The following is a 6,205-nucleotide window of genomic DNA, read 5'->3' on the forward strand; positions in this document are numbered from 1 at the left end:
TTTTATACCCAAATGAGTTTTATTCTATTGTAGTGTTCTCAGTTGTGAAACAGAAAATGTTCCCATATACTCAGATCATTCCCCAGCATGCTCTCAGTGTCATGTAGAACATCTCTCCTCATTCATTGTCTATGGAGCAGCTCCACACGTTATACCCTATGACATCACAAGTTTGAGTTTTAGCACCCTAGTTTTTAGATTTGGGAGAGAGTTGTTCATGTTTACTAACATTTTTTTGTCTGTCTGGAATAACGTATGTATTCTGAAAATGGGCGTAGTTCCCCTTTAAGGGTTTGGCTTTGTTATATTTTCCCACACCAGGCAAATACTTAAAAAATATTCACTGAGCAGGAATGAAACATTATTAATGCGATAAGACGCTTCTGAAAGCAGCATTTCAACTAAAATGACAATGTTGAGGAAGCTTTTATTAGAGTCATCATCAGGACAACAGCCTCTGTCCCAGAGAGAATAAATCACTTGACATTTAGTATTGCCGTATGGCTCATGCACACTGTACTTAAAATTAACCTTATTCTTGATATTGGCCGGGTTAATAATGGTAATTGTTCCAGTCTGTTTGGATCATTCTTTCATAAGGCTAAAAATAGTCATATTATTTCACAGAAGCCCAGACATGCTGCTCTCCAAAGCCTTTAGACAAATGAGTCTGTCTTTCCAACATGTCTGGGAAACCGTGTGCAGAAGGAAATGGTTTTGGGAGGAGACTACACAGACCGGGTAGCTGCAACCAAGTTCTCACTCACCTCATATGACTCTTTATAAACTGTGGCACTGCATGCTGTTCCTCTGACGTCTTATAGTTTCAAGTATGATCTCACTGAGGAAGTCATTTTTGGTCATGAATTTATGATCAAGTTCATCAATGTTCAAAGCAAAATCACTGTGTGTTTAGTTTCAGTTTAACAGTTTTTGTTCACTTACAGTTTAACCTTTTTTTAAATCTCAAATTTACATTACCATCTTTTGTGATCAGTTGTCAAAATGTTCTTAATTTCTTATACTTAAAGGTAAATCTTGCATAGTTTGGTGCATAACTCTCCTATAAGTGACTCGTAGAGCCAGTTAATTCTCCCCAAATCAATCCCAGTAACCAAAGCAAAGAACGTCAGTTTCAAAGCATTTTAAAATAAAATTTGTGCCTTTCTCCTTCATACACATCACGTGTGTAAGGTAGTGTAACGTAAATAGTGAGGGTGAAAGTAAACTTGAATTTAAGAATATTCAAAGTAAGCACTAATATAAATTATTTAAAATAAATATGTGAACTATATCTGTAGTGAATGAAACTGATTAGAATCAATTGATATAATGAAAAGACCAGAACTATTTCCTGGAATTGTGTAGTAGGCTTTGAAACAACATTTAGACCATCCTTTAGGGGGATAAAATGTAATGAAAATATTAATGAACCTTTATTAAATTATGTCTATATTAGGGCTGTCGATTGATCGATCGATTAAAATATTTAATTAATTGCATGATTGTCCATAGGTAATCGCGATTAATTGCAAATTATTTTTTATCTCTTTAAAATGTACCTTAAAGGGAGATTAGCCAAGTATTTAATCTTATTTTACTCTTATCATCATGGGAGTGAACAAATATACTTGCTTTATGCAAATGTATATATTTATTATTGGAAATCAATTACCAACACATAACAATGACACATATTGTCCAGAAACCCTCACAGGTACTGCATTTAGCATAAAAAACATGCTCAAATCATGACATGGCAAACTCAAGCCAAACAGGCAACAACAGCTGTCAGTGTGTCAGTGTGCTGACTTGACTATGACTTGCCCCAAACTGCATGTGATTATCATAAAGTGGGCATGTCTGTAAAGAGGAGACTCGTGGGTACCCATAGAACCCATTTTCATTCACATATCTTGAGGTCAGAGGTCAATGGACCCCTTTGAAAATGGCCATGGCAGTTTTTCCTCGCCAACATTTAGCGTAAGTTTGGAGCGTTATTTAACCTCCTTCGCAACAAGTTGGTATTTATCGATGGATTCCTTAGGTTTTCCAGTTTTATATGATGCCATTATCTTCACTCTAGCTTTAAAAGCCCGCCACAATCTAAAAATTGTGCTATTATCGCATTAACTTTGATAGCCCTAGTTTATATGGACTTAAAATAGCCCTTTGTAGCTCTAAATATCCAGTTTAAAGTATAAGTATCTGCATCTATCAAAGGGAAGCCCAGTCTTCTTTAAGCTCCCCTCAGCTGCACATTTATCTGTGATATATGAGGGAGGTGGCGAAATCTTTTCCCCCCCCCGCTGGTTAACCACGAGTGTCGATTTACCGAAAGACCCGGCTTGCCAGATCTCCAGCTGTAGAAGCAACTAACTCTGTTGCCAGGCAGTGACTCAAAAAAAACAATGTGTCACACATCATTTAACTGCGTCAAAGTATCACAGCGGCTCTCCATAACCCTCATTTCTGGTCAGTGCAGTAACATCATGCAGAAAGCATGGCAAGGCGTCGGTTTGGCCGGTGAGCCGATGAGTGCAGCACTTTTTCCCAGACTGGTCTCTCCTGAACCAGTTTGCCTCCACCACCACTCTGCATCCAAGAGGGAATAAAAGCAGCCAGTCAGCGGAAACTGGGTTTTGAGGTTTTTCCTTTTATGGCAGGAAAAATGATTCCAAGGCTGGTTGTCTTTCCTGTCATGGCATGAGTGTTGTATGGATTTCAGTCTGGGATTACAGCTGAAGGTGTAACGTTGGTGAAGTGAAGCCTTTGTCTTCATTTTTTTTCCATTTACACACAAAGCACAGATTTCCTTGTGCAGAGTAGAAGGAGTTTTGAGATTGACATTTCTACTCTGTGGTGGGTTGATTCTGGTAACCCAGTTAAACGAAACCGCGGAACATGACTCAAGCAGAATTAAGACTACTTAAAAATAAACTGCAGGATGTGCTCTGTGTTTTAGCTGAGTCACATTTGCATCTCAGCCACGTGAACTAATGAATCCCACCTGGTGGTGTACGTGCACGTTTCAGAGTCACTAACAGAAGACTTTGGAAGTCAGATTACAATATTTATTTCACATTATATCACTCAGTTACTTGTCTCTGTCTTTTTATTTATATCTTTGTGGTTGCACATTTGCTATCCTCCCGTCTGATTTTGATCTCCTTGCAGAAGGATTTGTGATCGCTTGAACATCTCCAGAACATCTGAAGACACTTTAAAGTTAAATTTGAATGTTGCTCTTGACTCATTTGATGATCTAAGCTCAGCTACAATATAATGATAGTGTCTAATTATAGGCTGGTTGTTTGAAGGCTGCTGGAAAATGTAACGTTAGCTTGTATGCAGGTCTGAGGCACGGCCTGCATGCATGTGTACACTGTAACTGTGTTGGGTCTAATTTAGTGGCTCTCAGTGGATTCTTGTATTTGACCTCAATATGTTACATTTAGGAGCTGAAAAAGGAAGGTAGAAAACTGCTCTTACTTTTCCTGTCAGACTTGAATTCCCTTCATCCAGATATGATTTATAGGTTTTATATTCAGTTTTATTAATTCACTTAATTTGCAGACCTGTAGTTCACAGAAAAAAAACTAAAATACTATAGTATAAGGTATTTTACAGGACTGTATTTCTAAGAATTACGGCACGCACATTTGTGCATTCAAAATCTTACATAAGTAAAAGTACTGAAGTATATTACTAATAAAGCTTAAAGTTGTAGTAATATTATGCAGACAGCCCCTGTTAATGTATTATTATTGGATTATTATTAGCAATGCATAGAAGCATTTTATTCTTGTAACTACGTACTGTAGGGAAGTGGAATTTGTACCAGTGCATCATATTTTATAAAGTAGCGTAATATCTTAATCTGCAAAGAGAATAGTTACTAAAGCTGCCAGATAAATTTTGTGGAGTAAAAAGTACAATATTTCCCTTAAAAATGTAGTGGAGTATAAGTATAAAGTAACATGAAATGGAAAATACTCATATAAAGTACCTCAAAACTGTACTGAAGTTACGGTCTTGAGTAAATGTACTTACTAATACTACATAGTTACTTTCCACCGCTGTGTAACAGTCAGAAAACTAAATACTTCAAATCCGAATGATCCACTTTCTATGAAAGGTTTGACCTGGATTATTTCTATCAAACTCTGCAGCAGATACAAGATTCTCTTGAGAAAACACCATTTAGTAACTATTTTGGAGCTTTCAGTCATATCTCATGATCTACATCAGCAGATGGGGTTTGCCCAGTTGTCAGGAAATTGCAGATTTTCAAATTTTCTTTTTTTCCCCTGAGAACTTAAATGACTTCTCTTCCATGTTGGCCTAAAATGAGTCTAAGTAACTTTGGCCAAAACAGCAGCCACAAGAGGTAATTACAGGATAACGGCACATACAGTAGAGTTTCCTTTTCCTTAATATTCTCGAGTCAGTCGCCTTAAAGACATCAGTGGAGAGAGGCAGCCAACTGATGCAGACATTTACACAGAAATATCTAACATTAGCCACCATAAGCTACTGGTCATACCAGACTGAGTAAGGTTGTAGCAACAAAACCCCCGGGCTTGTTGAACTGGGCAAGAACGTGTTTTACAGAAAGCTGAATATGGGCAGAAATATGTGTCACTAGAAAACTGAATTTGAATAATTTATATTTGAATTAAGCTGAATATTATAATTTGAAATTTAATTATTAGTTTGGAACTGAAGTCCAATAAACTTGAAACTGAGTGTAATATTATGAAACTGAATTCAGTTGCTCTGAAACTGTCGTTGATCCTCACTGAACATTTGCTGAGCAAACTTTCTGTTGCTGCCGTTAAACATGTCTAAGCAATGTCTGAAAAAAGTTTGAAAAAAAAAGTTTGAAAAATTTTGGAAAAAAAAGTTTGAAAAAAAAAGTTTGAAAAATGTTGGAAAAAAAAGTTTGAAAAAAAAAGTTTGAAAAATGTTGGAAAACAAAAGTCTAAACAACGTCTGAAAAAGGTAAAAAAAAAAAAAAAATGTCTAAAAAAAAAGTCTGAAAAACGTCTGAAAAAAAAGTCTGTAAAATGCTGGAAAAAAAGTCTAAACAATGTCTGAAAAGGGTAAAAAAAAAAAAAGGTCTGAAAAATGTCTGAAAAAAAAGTCTGAAAAATGTCTGAAAAAAAATGTCTGAAAAAAAAGTTTGAAAAAAAAAAGTTTGAAAAATGTTGGTAAACAAAAGTCTAAACAATGTCTGAAAAAGGTAAAAAAAAAAAAAAAAAATGTCTCAAAAAAAAAGTCTGAAAAAATGTTGGAAAAAAAACTGAAAAAAGAAGTTTGAAAAATGCTGGAAAAAAGACTCCGAAAAATATCTGAAAAAAAGTTTGAAAAATGTTGGAAAAAAAGTCTGAAAAAAGTTGGAAAACAAAAGTCTAAACAATGTCTGAAAAAGATAAAAAAAAAAAAAAAAAAATGTAAAAAAAAAAAAGTCTAAAAAACGTCTGGAAAAAATGTCTGAAAAAAAAAGTTTGAAAAATGCTGGAAAAAAAGTCTACAACGCCTGAATTTGAGCTGCGCTTTGCTCGACGCAGTGATAAGCTGTCGTTGCACGGCGCAAGCCATTGAAAATCACGTGTTTCAGAGCGCAGTGGTGCCGTTGTTGTGTTGTGTCTTTAGACCCAGCGCTGATGCTGGCCACCGGCCCGCTGTGACCCCCCGGGTGCTGTGCATGAAGTTTGCTGATATCAGCTTTCAACTTTCCATCTTATCACAAGATCTTCATCAGCAAGTTATTCTCTGGTTTTGTCCCACTCTTCAGTTAGGTCAGAGGTCAGATGTCAGGAGCAGCTGTGAAGAAAGCCTCCCCTGGATTGACTCTTTCTATGGTTGGAGTTTCTGCTCTAAGGATGGCCTTCGCTTTCATTATACCGCCCTGCTGTTGAAGACAAATGACAGCAGAGAGAATGACGTCTTACAGCGAGCATAACTGCTGACTGGACTTGACTCAGTCTGGTTCACTGTGACAGTCAGTCATAGCTGGAACATAAAGCTCACCTCTGATCTTTGTCTGCTCCTCTGAGCTTTGACATTTCCTTCCCAGACGGTCCTGCTGGTATCTGGGTGTCAGATTCCTCAGGTGTGAAGCACCGACCGCTGCTGCCGGGCCAAAGGACAGCCTCTACAAAGCACCATTCACCCCGTCTGTAGAGGGCATTGGTACACA

This window comes from Sebastes umbrosus, chromosome 15 (genome assembly GCF_015220745.1).
Source record: "Sebastes umbrosus isolate fSebUmb1 chromosome 15, fSebUmb1.pri, whole genome shotgun sequence".
Taxonomy (NCBI): domain Eukaryota; kingdom Metazoa; phylum Chordata; class Actinopteri; order Perciformes; family Sebastidae; genus Sebastes; species Sebastes umbrosus.